This window comes from Ambystoma mexicanum, chromosome 1q (genome assembly GCF_040938575.1).
Source record: "Ambystoma mexicanum isolate Mex_15411 chromosome 1q, UKY_AmexF1_1, whole genome shotgun sequence".
Lineage (NCBI taxonomy): Eukaryota > Metazoa > Chordata > Amphibia > Caudata > Ambystomatidae > Ambystoma > Ambystoma mexicanum.
The window spans coordinates 467,896,004-467,908,586 of record NC_090922.1 but is presented as its reverse complement, the minus strand read 5'-3'; the positions used below and the strand labels follow the sequence as shown (position 1 = coordinate 467,908,586).

Genomic DNA, 12,583 nt, shown 5'->3' with positions numbered 1-12,583 from the left:
TTAATGTCCCTATCTGTTGTCGGCGGTCGATATTATGACAGGCAACAGTATTTTAATTTCTGGAATAAGGGCCCTGCTCTTTATTGCACTTGTTATCTTGCAGATCCAACTGCCAGCCCAGGGCCTTCCCATCCATATGCCCTCGCCAGTGCAGCAAAGTCAGGTGGTGATTGTACATCGGCATCATGAAGGCTGTGCTATGCAGGTGCATGTGCAGCTTCTTCATTGGCAAGACGTCCACCAAGGATCCTCTTTTTTCCTAGGATGGAGCTCATGTGAGAGGTGCTTTATGTTCAGGTCAGCCCATCATCAGTTTACGGGTTGAGTGTTGGTATTCCAACATACGATACACATCTCGCTGGATAATAAGTGCTCCGTTGGGGGTCTCGCTAAGTTGTGTTCATCTTGCCATACTACAATGGGGCCTTTTTCACTCCTCATAGGAGCTGTATAGGGGTTCGTAGTCGTACCAACTCTTCTGCTTCTCTGCCTCCTTCACGCTCTCTGTACAAGAGGTATCCACCCCTGGAGATATTGCCTTCAGTTCAAAACATAGAGAATAAAGGCCTGAGCCTCAGCCTTGTGTTTCCTCTCCTGGTGTTCACTGATCTGTTTGAGGAGGTCTTTAAACCTTCACATTGCATAGGAGCTAAAGGAGACTGATACCTGATGATGGTTAAGGCACCTGGAAAGAAGTTCAAAACATATAGGGATGATAACTCTCCCACCCCTGCCCATGCTTCTCAGAAGAGATGCCCTCAACACAATCCTGAGGGTTCTGTGAGCTGCTTTGTCCATTTATCTCAACGTGGAGGCTTGTCTATTCTCAGAATCTGGTCTTGGAGAAGATCATCATTACAGCTAGACATCAACACCACCACTCATAGCTTAGTCTATGACAACATAAATTAACCTTTTTATTGCTGCCTCTTTGAGGTTTCAGGAGCCCAGGGGTATTCATCTATGCTCTTTGAAAAATCACCCCAAAGGCAAGAACTGAACCAAGAAAGCCTTCTCCTACCCATCTGTCTCATCCATGACGTGACACGTATATTACTACCTACAAAAGGTGTCCAGGTCATGTGTGATCTTGGGCCATGTGAAGCAATTCAGGATCCTGGATCAGGTTTAAGCAAAACCTGGCAGGTGACTGACAGTGTGTTTTTCCTCACTCTGACCCTGCACCGTCATCCAGTCAGTTACCTCTCTCTGTTCTCACTGAACAGTAACCCATACTTCAGGGAACCCTTGCAGCTGAGAGAATTTTCTCCCTGGCGGACGCCCTTAGAGACGCCCTTAGAGATGTGTGTCTCGGTCTCAAGTCATCACTTAACTAAGGTTGAGTCAAACATCAGGGCTTCCCTGAATGTGTCATGGTCATAAAGCCACAGGTGAGCCTGAGGGCCAAAAGATCTCCCTCTAATGGTCCTTCCATGGCTTGAGGAGCAGAATCCTTCAAGCTGGTCTACTGCCATATGTGACCCATGTCAGGATTGTATAGGCAAAGGATTCAGGAGAGACTGTTCACCCAAATGATAAGCCATTGCTTGGGATTGGTTCGGCATCACCATCGTATTCAACTGAGCCAGGTACATATGTCCCACAATGAGGGCACTGGAAGAGTCTTTACTTACTTGTCCCCCTTCCCCCTCTTCCAACATTTGATCTCATGTGAGATAGAAAGAACTGTTCTTTACTTCAATTTCTGAAAGTAATAATTTTACAGGGGCGCTGTTGCGCGGCTATAAAATGGCCCCCTCCTGAGACAGCTCCATCTCAGCAACACATAAAATCCTTCATCATCCTTTTTTTCAAGGCTCGATCCATTTGCAGACATTGGGAAAACAGAGGCATTGTGATACTGCTGTCTCTTCCTTTACAGGAGTCCTGAATCATCCACGGGAGCGCCTGTGGCATTGCAGTTTTGACTGGGGCTGGCCCGCCCCCGATGCTGAGCACACCAGCCTTTGGCTGGGGGCTGCGGACTGGACCGGACGTGCGCCACCACTCTGTATCCAGAGCTCCACTACATCTACACCCAGGACCAGTGCCAACCCTCAATCCACAAGGCGTGTGAGTACACACCCACAGAGTAGCCCCTGCACCAGCCTTGCGCTCCCCCGCCTCCCTCGATCCCCCCGCTAATTGCCCACTGTCAGCTCGCTGCGGCGTGAATCGGGCACTGCGGGTGGCTAGGACTGGCGCTCCAGGTCACTTTGGCACCCTTGATTGCATTGGGGGTCGGACACCATGAGGTCCCTGGCCCCGTCCAGGCATCATTTCACGCAGTTGGGGGGTGCCTCAGACTGTGCAGTGCTGCCTTGTGTTCTGGCCAGGCTGGAGCCCCCATACCCTCTCTGGCCCCAATAAAGGCCCCCTGACAACATCATAGTACCGGCGACGTGGTGGGCCCTCCACCTTGTGGGCCCACACCGGTAACACAGTCTATCCATACCGCGTCTGTTATCTCTGAGCCACGGGCCGGCCTTTTCCACCAATACCTACCCCCCTGACAACCCTTCGGGGCCATGTCTTCACTTTGCTCCCCCTACATTCAACGCTTACAGCAAACTTCATCTGACGCTCTCAGCCTGCCCTTTGGGTCTGCCCTGTCCTGGCTAAATTGTATAGGCTCCTGATAGCCTCAAGACCAGACACGGAGCCACCTCCATTGCTCCTACCTCAGCACCAGTCTAGCTAAGGCCACTCACGGCACGACTATCCACAAGGCCTACCCCCAACATCAGTCCACCTACAACGTGCCAGAATGAGGAACAATAAGAAACAGGTCAAAAGTGACCAATTTGCACACCAGTACCAGCCCTCCCCCACCTGCAGCACCCTCAGCCTCAGGAGTGGTGGACATGTCCACCTTGAATCAAACACTGCTTGCTCTGAAAAACAGCACAGACAACCTTGGGGCTAAAATAGATATGCTGACATGCAGAGTGGAGACGTCAGTGATTCAAATTGATAAACGTTGTGGCTGAATGACTGAGGCGGAGCAGCACATCGGGGAGAATGAGGACAGGACAACCTCTTTGCAGAGAGAGGTTGTGGCACTGCAGCAAACGGTAAGACGTGTGGAACCAAAGAACGATGACCTGGAAGGGAGGGTGTGACGGAACAATATTCACATTGTGGGGGTCCTTCAATCAACCAACATAGACAATGTGGAAGTCTTTGTGGAAAAACTCCTGTTGGATATACTTGATCACCCTCGCCTATCCAACATGTTCCTAATCGAGAGGGCCCATCGCTCCCTGGTCCCCAAACCGCCCCTGGCATGCCTGACAAGCCCATCATTGTAAGGATCCTCAACTACAGGGATAGAGACACCTTCCTCAGGATGGGCAGAGATAAGGGCGAATTAAGGTTCGGATCAGTAATCATCACACTGTTCCTGGATTTCAGCGCCCTGGTACAAGAGTAGAGGAAGTTCTTTCAGGTGGTTAAGAATAAACTCAGGCATAAAAATGTATGTTACACCATGATGTTCCCCGCCAAGCTTTGTGTGGTCCACATTGGCAAGACATGGTTCTCTACAAATCCGTCAACTGCATACCGCTTAATCTCTGAATTATCGAACGCCACTGAGGAACATGCGGACCCCAACCATTGACATCCACACCTCTAATTCCTTTGGGGGTACCATCAATCCATAGCTGAGGCCATCAACAACATTTGCTAAGTATTCTTTGACACACAGGGGCACTCTCGCCCCCCCCTATTCTCTTAAATGTGCTCCAGAATAGTTTTGCACCCTTTGAAAGGGTACTTACCTTGTTTGCCCCACGATAAGTGAGATACCCAGAGCTATTGCTGGTCACCTGTGCTATGTGGCCGTGACCAGCACTATGACCACCAGACATCAGGTTTTGAGTACCAGTTGGGGTGATATGATGCTCCTTGTTATTTGCTGGTTCTAAAATTCTGAATAGAGATGTATCTGAGCCACGATAAGCTGGAAATATAATGTTGTAGTTGCTGGTTCTTTGTGCTGTGTAGCCGTGACCAGCACCCCATTTGCACAGACACTGCGTCTTGTTACTCAAGAGTTAAGTTTCTCATGGGGTTTGGTGGGGTGGGATGGTAGAATTCCAGTAGATTGGGGTTTCTGGCATGGGTGGGCGTGGGTTTCTGGGGGGGGGGTGTTATGTTTTTGGTGCATAGGTGATTACTGTCTAACAGTGCAGAAACGCGGGGTGGGGAGGGTGTGTGTTCCTCCTGGGAGCCCTCACAGGCAGAGACTCCGCCCGCATGGGAACACCAGGTCGCGGTCCATTATTTATGCAGCGGCAATGAGTGTGTCCCCCTAGCCATTATATCCTGGAATATCAGGGGAGTTACCAATAATAAAAACAATTGTTTGGTCAACCATGCTAAACTGCACTGTTCTGTGCCTACAGGAGACACACCTTTACCAGGGATGCTCCGCTCTCATTGGCAAGGGGGGCTGGAGGGGTACACAGATATGAGTCCTATTCATCCCAGTCCAGGGGAGTAGCGATCTATATACACCAGTCCTTGAAATTCCATCTGCATGACAACATACAGGATCCCAAAGGGTGTTATAATTTGCTTGTTGGGGAATGTTTTGGAACAAGCATGCTGTTCATTAATGTTTATGCTCCAAATGTGTACTCATCGGAGGTCTTTCAGAACTGTGCTGTCATGCTTCATAAATTTGCTAAGTATGAGATTGTGTGGGGGCAGGACTTTAATCTGACAATGTCCCTGGACATGGACCGGTCTGCAAGTACACAAAATACACTACCGAGGGCGGCCACTGCTTGGGCCGATATTGCTGATTCTATGGCCCTGTTTGACATATGGCGATATATGGATTTGAACGACAGGGATTTCTCACTTTACTCGGGGTGTACAGTAGTGCCTCCATATTAAACTATATCATATTGCCAATCCCATTGGCTAGTAATGCGCTACACTCGAAAATGATGCCTAGAACTCTGTCAGACCATTCCCCAATATTGGTTACAGTCTCGGTCCCCAATGTGACACATCATCCCCCCGTTGGCAGTTTCCCCCCACTGGCTCTGGAGGATATGGTTTTTCTGGAAGGTATCCGGGGGATATCAATGAATACTTTGAGGTCAATGCTGAATCAGTTCCCGACTTTAGGATGGTGTGGGAAGCCTTCAAGGTGTTGATAAGGAGGTGTTGCATTTTGAGGGAGGGTGTGGTACTTAAATCCCTGAGATCGTCCTTAGGTCGTCTGGAAAGTGAAATGAAAGAATTGGAACATAAACAGACTCAGGGGGAGACACACAGGATGGGAAAATGTTAGGAGATAAACATTGTGCATATTCTGAAACCGCGGACAGTGAGGACAGATATCTGGGAGATCTGGTGCTGGCGACTAAATATGCCTAAGGCGGCAGACCCAGTCGAACCCTTGCATGGGCAATCTGTAAGGACAGGAGCCAGAGAGGGATATCGGAGAATAGCGACCCGAACAGACTCCCTGTACGGGATTCCAGTAAAATAAATTAAAATTTCCGGGAGTACTATAACCTGCTGTATTCCTCCCAAATATCTGTCTGTCCTGAGGAAATCAGGGCTATCTGGGCTGCATGGCACTGGGATGGTTAGACTCCGGAATAGCAGATTTGATGAATACTCCCCCCTCCACAGCAGATATCCATAAGGTCATCGATAATCTTTCAATCGGCAAGACTCCTGATGCATAGATCCTGGGGAGATCTATGCAAAATAATCTACGACGACTCTTCACATTGATGCACAATGTACGGGAAGAAACCCCCATAGTGGTGGCAGCCTTGGATGCCGAAAAGGACTTCGACTCCGTCGGATGGCCCTTCCTAATCGAAATATTGCATTGATCGGGTCTGGGCCTCCGGTATATCCAATGGGTCTGTTTGTTGTACACCTCGCCTCAGGTCTCGATTCTATCAAACCAATTACAGTCGCTCAGTATATTCCCTATGAGAGGAATGAGGTAAGAGTGCCCCTTCGCTCCAATTCTTTTTTCCCTTGCGGTCGAACCCTTGGCATGTGCCATAAGGGAATTCCACTCACACAGAGGGGTAAAAATATATGCACACATTTCAATAATCTCATTTTATGCAGATGATGTACTCTTGAACATTAAAGATCCCAAACTAAATTTACAACTACTGGTACAAGAAATGTCTAATTTCGGGGACTTCTCGGGGCTACGCATACACTGGTCGAAGTCTGAGATACTACCGATAACCCCTACAGTGCTCCCGACAGATGTTGGTACTGTGTTCTGATGGTATCAGGAGGGTAAGAGGTATCTGGGTATAAGGGTTTCCACCTCCCCGACCAAGCTCTTTGAGGTAAATTATCTGTCGACCCTTGAACATTTGGAACTGAAGGTTGACATTTGGATCAGGCTCCCGCTGTCTCTGGCAAAAAATGGTGGTTGTTCCTAAAATGCAGTATATCTACAATAATGACCCACTAATTCCCACTTCATGATTCTGGAGACGCAACTGGTCATTGTTAAATAGGTTGGTATGGGCTGGTAAACAGCCACGCATTGTGCTGGACACTCTCACTCAGCCATACGCATCCGGGGTTCTAGATTACCCTGATCTGTATATATACCTCTTGGTGACAAAAATCCAGTACACAATATGGTGGTAGCACCCCTCTTCAGAGTTCCCACACACCAGTTTGGAGCAGGCAGTGATCTACCCAGATGACCTGAAGGGTAGATTATGGGGTTCCTTCAGACGTATTTCCAGAGATTAAATACAGTCCATCGATGTCACCCACTGGGCTTGGGACCAAGCCCTCTTTGACACAAATGCAAAGGGAAATTACCACGCTGATTATGCCATATACTCGGTGCACAGGGTCCCACTAACCTCATAGGGAAATATTCAGAACTTAATTTACGAAACTGGGTGTTCATGCTCTTGAGGATATAGTCCTGGGTGGCAAGTTTATCCAATGGGACACCCTGAAGAATCGTGGCCCCTGGAATGCACTCACTATGCTACTATATTGTAGAGGTCGTGAGATGCTCTGCGTTTGTGGCAGGAGTTCCCCCTATCTCCAGCTCTCCCCTCCTTGCACAGTTCGTGACAAACCCCCCCAGCCTCTCTGGCAGACTATCAGCACTGTAGAAACGTATTAAATCACTCTGCGCGGCACTCCTGGGCAGGTTTATGGCCAGATGGGACAGAGTGCTACAGGATCCGTTAACGGAGTCCCAATGGAAGAATATCTGCACAATGACCCAGACGATATCTTTAAACTCCAGGTTTTGCCTTCTACAATTTAAGTTCATACACCAATCGTATCTCTCTCCCACACTACTGCACAAATATTACCCTGAGAGTACTGCTTTCTGCCCGCGGTGTGCCCTTGACTTATATGCATATGGTTTGGAATTGTATACAGGTACCGACATTTTGGAGAGGAATATATGGTACAATGGGAGGAATCGTCCAAGGTTGCCCGCGTGACTCTCCTATAGCCTGGCTTCTTGCACTTTTTGAAAACCCCAATAAAATTGAAAGAAAACTATTGGCAATGGCCTTTGTGGTCACCAGGGCCCTACTAGCCAAAACGTGGAAGAGAGCAAGGCCTCCCACTGTGGAGGAATGGTTTGGTGTGCTGAAGAGTTGGGAGTCGCGGTAAATAATGTATGTGCCTCCCTCCCCAGTAGATCGAAGCCAGGCGACTATTGGGTCCCCTTCCGGTCTCATGTTCTTAACAATAGTGGCCCCACGGTGTCATGATAAAATCCCGGCGATATTGCACCGTTAGGTTAACTCTGTATATGACCAGCACACCGGTGGAGATTTGAATAGGGCCCACCAACTGCATGTTAGCCTGTATCAAGCTTGGCAACTGTTATTGTAATGCCACTGTCTTGTAAAACTAACACCTCTTCCCTCCAGTGTTCTGATGTTAGTGTTATGATGTACACATTTTAACATCATGTGCTATAACCGGCAATTCTGGATCACTGACTTGTACTTTTGCTAACCTTGGATTCACTCCTAAACAATTTACAGTAAAGTGGCAATCTTCATTGGTGGCAAAATCCCGCCTACAGAAATGATGTCCACCCTCTCCCCTATGTTTAACAGTCCAATTTAAGGCAATCCCTGTTTTCGTCATTGTAAGGGAAGCATGGTATAAAAAGCAAGACAGACACAAAAGATACGGTTGGAAAACCTTTATTGTTCTCGAAAATGGGGTTGAAAGAATGCCTATCTTGCCCTACGCCTAGGATGGGAGCACGCTTGACCATCAAATAATAAATAACACAGTCCTAAAGGAGTCTGTCAAAACAATATGGCCTATGCTAACAATACCCAATGCCAGCTCTTACTCTAATATAACAAAAATGTGTGTGGGGAAAATGTGTATGCAAAAGGAATAAAGTGCAAAACTATAAAGAAACAATGTGGCTCAGTCAGCTCTCCTCCCCACGTCAGACAGCACAGGGAAAGATGGTCCCTGTAGACAGGATGACACACTCTGGCTCAGGTTCTTCAAAATTAAAGGCAGTTCAAAACGTGGATCAAGGCCCGCTAGCCTTCCACACTAAAAGTCTCTCCTTCCAGCTTCAATATATAGTTCAACAAAAAGGTTCACACTGGTCTCCCTCAGTCGGGCTCAGACCGTTTCAATACACAAAGTCACGCTGCTCTCCCTCAGTCGGGCTCGGACAATTTCCAAAACACAAAGTTCAGGTAGGTCTCCCTCAGGCGGGCTCCGACCTTTCCAAGTACAAAAACACATGTTGGTCCCCCTCTGTCGGACTCAGACCTCAAAATGAAATGAACATCGTTCCCCCTCTGTCGGTCTCAGACCACTTCAAACAATGTTCAACAAAACTTGCAAAGGGGCTCCGTTCCTCAAGCTTTATTACACTTCGGGTCTCCCTCAGTTGGGCTCAGAACACTTTTGGATGTCGAAGACTTTCGAATGTGCGTGGGTTTCGTTACAGACCTCTGTAAGACCACTTCGACTAACAGAACATATTTCAACTTTCTTTAACGCACAGCGGTCTTTCAGGTCGCTTGCCAAATCACTGGCTGGGTGCGTGTTCCTTCTTGTTTCTGCAGTTTTCCACAAGTCAAGGTTAACATCACAGGCTTGCCTCACCTCGCCTCCCCAACTCTGCCGTTCACCCCATAGGGTCACTGGTATCCTTAAAGCACAATTCAGTTTATTTGTTTTCTGCAGTGGTCTCCCTCGATCTTGCTCGGACCTCTCCAAAGGTTCACAGATGGGTCTCCCTCAGTTGGGCTCGGACCCCTTTAAAAGTTCATAGATGGGTCTCCCTCAGTTGGGCACGCACCCCTTCAAAAGTTCACAGATGGGTCGCCCTCAATTGGGCTCGGACTCCTCCAAAGGTTCACAAAATAAATGTCTTTGGACTACCAGTCCCAGAATCCTTCATTCTGCTTTTGCTCCCACTGCGCTAGCTCCCACTTTTGGCACTCTGGTGGTTTTGGGAGCTGCAGGTGTTTATGCCACCTGCCCCGCAAAGGACTGGGCTTGCCTGTTTTGCCCAGGGGAGGAGCTCTGATGTGGGCACTGTCAGGTAATCCCATCTGCCCCTGGTTTGAGTGCATATCCCTTTCCACACTGCAGCCTCTCCTGTACTCACAGGCCCAGTAATCACGGAGTCCTTCTTCCTCCAGACATTCCAGGGTCTCTCCAGCTCAAATGTTCTCCCTCTGGCTTCTGTGCACCATATGGCATCACCCAGAGTGTGCCTTTCTGCTCTGCCTTTTATAGTGAGGGGGAGGATGAATAGGTCTCAGGTGAGACTGATTGGCGAGGGAGGCCTGATCTTGCCTGTCCTTGTTAAGGGGAGCGCCTGTTCTCAAAAGGGAAGAGTCTGTCTTCTGCGTCTGAGTCGGTTTCTTCACAGTGATCGTCATTATCTCAACCCCTCTCTTGTTCGTCTCATTTTTTGTATAAAATAGGGGGCGGGGGAGTTGGGAAGTCATATGTTTTCTGGTAATTATGGGGAAATTGGGTTTAACATATCCCATGTAGACTGAGGGGGTGTCAGGTAGGGGTGTGTCGGAAAGGGGGGAATACTCCGTCCCTCCCAAGGGCATTCCTCCCACAGTCCCCAAGGATCCCTTGTCCAGGTGGTGATACTCCCGCACTGACAAAGTGGATGGTCGTGCCCTGGCCACCTGAACAAAAGATCCTCAGTGTCTATCTGTGATAACACCCTCGGGTTCCTCACATCATTCACCCCTCACACTAATGGGAAGAACCAAGTTCTTAATTGGGCCAAATCAATGACCCCTACAAAACCTCCAACCTAAAGTCAAGCAGGCTCTTCAACCTCTGATGGAGTTTCTTGTAGGAGACACCGTCTGATTAGTTTAATTTGCAGAAGACATACAGGTTGCACCCTAAGGATCTTAGAAATACAAAATGTATCTGACCATAAAAAGAGAGAGAAAACACTACAGCGTGAGACACAAACTACTTGACCTTACAGTCAGTATCTTAAGAGGGTCAGGGCTTGCTCTACTTCTGGGATCCTCATCAATGCACACAATCTTTCTACCATGTTCAGGCAAGAAAGCTGGTCACCCTCTGCTCTCCACCCACTTGCATGACCTCTTCCCACTTCTCATTTGCAAGAACCCAGCAGGCCTCCAGGAGGGAAATCTGAGTACACCATTAAAGGGGCCAGAGCCCATGTTGCCCCAAATCTCTTCTGCTGAACCCAAACCACCTGCTCATGCACTGCTCACATCTTCTGCTGCTCCTCATGCCTCCAGGAAAGATCAGCGGCAAGTGGTTTCTATGACAGATCGAGCACTTAGGGGAACATGATTCTAGTACGGAGGTTCCAATCTCACGGCGGGCTCCATTAGAGAGATGAGGATTAGTGAGCCCTTCTCCACACGCCACGCAGTCAAAATTGGGGGCATTATCATCATGGGTTACACTGTAGGGGGTCAGTTAGCTCCCCATCCCAGCCACTGGTGTAGCAGGCCCCTTCCTCCAGGTTAAAGGACATTGAAGAGACCAAGGGCCTCATTCCGAGTTGGGCGGTAAGGGTTAACGGTCACCGGTAAGGAGTCCGGTGCCGTTAAACCCTTACCGCCCAATTCCGAGGTCCCTTAGCAGGATCCGCAAAGGCCGTGTGGTCTGATCCTCTTCCTGCAGTCACCCATCCTAATACCCTCCTTGCAAGCCACACACCCCACTCATTATTGAAAAGAAAAAGGACCTCCACACAGAGCTCCTGCTCTCCACTCTCTGATGCCAATTTTATTTCTGTAGACAAATAAAACCACTTTCATCAACAGTATTGTGCCAGGTTCTAATGACACTCAGAACATTGTTGTTGGGTGGACTTTCACTCTGGCCTAGAATGGGCCTACCATGGGTCACAGTGGTTGGCCGTTACCATCAATCCTGTTGAAGAATGCATCACTTAACGCTCCAAAATAGTTCTTTCCCACCTAGCGGATGCCTACACATGGGAATAACCATGACCCCTAGCCAAACTGTCCATGCAATGGGGCAGAGCAACAAGTCAGGGGTCAACAAACAGACCAGGCCCCTCCATGTGCTCGGCTTGATTGGCCATACCAAGACGGGCATCAGGAACAATTCCTCAATGGAGTAGACCTCGATAGGAAGTCCACGACTTGGCCATCCTACCTCTACATGCAAAAAATCGTTATCTATTATGTGGGCAGTAAAACATTCTTAACATTAAACAGAAAACTGAGTTTGGGAGAAGCAATAACTATACCCAGGTGGAGGTGTGTGTGTGTGTGTGTGTGTAAAAAAAGTGCAAAAATGCTTTTGGCTTAACCTGTTTCTTTAAGGATATACAAAATGTCAGGTTCCTTTATTGTGTTATTTCTTTATTTTGCAAGTGAAGTCTATAAAGCAGCATTATTGTAGTCTTTGGGAGCCAAAATGTAAATATGTGTTCCAACTAGAACCCAGAAGGTATGTGGTCAAGTGCCTAAATTGCAGGAAGTGTTGCAATCCCAGCTTCATTGTCAAAGTGTGTTGGAGTCCTTAGAAGTGATTAAGTTCACAGTATTTGAAAAAAGGAAGCCCACTCCCCCTTATAACGGGGCACATTTAACGATTTTGGTCCCCTCATCTCCTGTTAGTGGCCCCTGAGGTCATCACCTAAAATTGCATTATTGCTGCACTGTCCTGCCTCATCTCAAATCACTTGATTTGCCATGCAGATATATGGTCTGACGAGCCAGTCAGTACACTAGAGATTCTATTATAGCAGACTGACTGCAGAAGAATCAACATTCATTTCCTGCCCTTTTGCTGCCAGTCACCGAATTTGCTTGGACTGTCCAGAGTACTGCGCCAAAGAAGAATGAGTGAAAATCCTTACTAATCCCAGTTATGTTATGTTATTGAGTCTTGGATAGTACATCGTAAAGGTGCACTCAATATCACACAATTAGTCAAAATAATACTCAATGATGGAGCAATGAGGAGCATGTCAAAATCCAGCCTTATTCAAACAGTGAATCCTAGTTGGGACAGCATAGAAGCATCTCGTTCTCATAGTTCTCAACATTTCATTTGG

General features: G+C 48.0%; 1 protein-coding gene across 1 annotated transcript in view; it reads left to right on the top strand.

The window, feature by feature from the left end:
• The window catches only part of LOC138528761 (uncharacterized), an 870,897-nt gene that overhangs the window by 267,268 nt on the left and 591,046 nt on the right, over positions 1-12,583 (top strand). The window lies entirely within an intron of this gene.